The sequence below is a fragment of the Crocodylus siamensis genome, chromosome 6, assembly GCF_052110815.1.
Source record: "Crocodylus siamensis isolate JL-2025a chromosome 6, ASM5211081v1, whole genome shotgun sequence".
NCBI classification, from domain to species: domain Eukaryota; kingdom Metazoa; phylum Chordata; order Crocodylia; family Crocodylidae; genus Crocodylus; species Crocodylus siamensis.
The window spans coordinates 28,255,575-28,257,052 of NC_143400.1; positions in this window are offsets into that span (position 1 = coordinate 28,255,575).

A 1,478-nucleotide genomic window follows, 5' to 3' on the forward strand; every position below is an offset into this window, starting at 1 on the left:
AAAAGGCAAGTTCCTGGAGCTGCTGCCACCCCAACCTTTTGGGTTTGTTAGATCGTTTTTTTTTTTTGTTTTTTTTTTTACTAGAGATAAAACTTTTCTAAAACCCCCAAAATTCAAAAGATTATTTCTTAGTTTAAAAAAACCCAGAAAAACTTACCGTATAAAAATCCCATGTAAATATAATCCAGACATATACATATAAGCCCAAACAGTGGCAAACAGGAGCAATGCAAACAGGTGTCTTCATCTCCCCCACTCCTCAAAATGATAACCACTTTGCAAAGAAAGTACGAGAATAAAACCACAAAAGACCAAGTTAGCCTTAGGATTCACTGGGCATGTCTACATGAGAAGCTAAATGCACAGTAGACTTATTCTACTTCACATCAGGGTGTCACAGCAAAAGCCATGCTAATGTGCAGTAAGATTAGTCTACTGTACATTAACATCACTAAAAAGGCGTGCACCATGAGTGGTACTAAACTTACAGGCACTAAACATAATGCTTAGTAACTATGGTGCATTAATGCCCGTGTAGACGCATCCACTGTTGCTTTAAAGAAGTAGGCACCTTTCAAGGGTTAAGGTTTTAGGCCAGTACAATCTGGAAGCCACTGGTTTTGGGTGCCTGCTGCTCACCTATGCTTTGAGGGCTAGAGGCATGGTCTACACCCTTTCAAGTATCTGCAGTGCATACAGTAGATTGTGAATTCTTTACGTTGGCCCAACTCTATTTCAAGGGAAGATGGAAACAGGAATTCTTAAATGAAGTCCGCAGCAGCTGAATCTACCTTTTTAACTGAAATGAAGTCCCTGGTGTCAGAACTGGTCATGATCTGTAACACGGGGTTCACCAATCTGCAAAACCTGTTGCAGAAGTTTGGAGATTACAAGGACTGTTATAATCAGCCAGTTTCACCTCCTGTGTAACCGAGGACAGAGAACCCCAGTCCTGACTCCAGTGTCACTAACTTGCAGTTGAATTAGGGCATGTGATTTCAAAAGGCATCCAAAATGGTCTCCCAGTGAGGGAGTCTACCACACTGCTTGTAAGCTTAAGTCCTACCTGAGGCAGGCAAAAGACCTCATAAAGGTCTGATACCTATTTAACCCATTGGTCAGTATGCTTGTACACACTTTTAAGAGTCAAGAACATCATCTGACAGTGACTGCCAGACTGGGCCCTTGAATTACAGGCCAGCCTCAGAGGGAATGGTGGACAGGAATGAACAGAAGCATAAAGAAATAAATTGTGCGGCATAGCCCTGCCCTGAGAAGGGCTCGTTACCCTGGCGTCTCTGCATTCCCCAACTCTTGCCATACAGCCCTTGCTGTTCATATTCTTGCAGTACCGACTAGAAACCCATTTCCTGGGCCCTAGGAATAGCCATGCTTTCATACGAACCTCATGCTGCTGAGAGGTTTTCCTTCTTTTTGAAAGAAAATCTTAATCAAAACATGACCCAAAAAATTCTGAA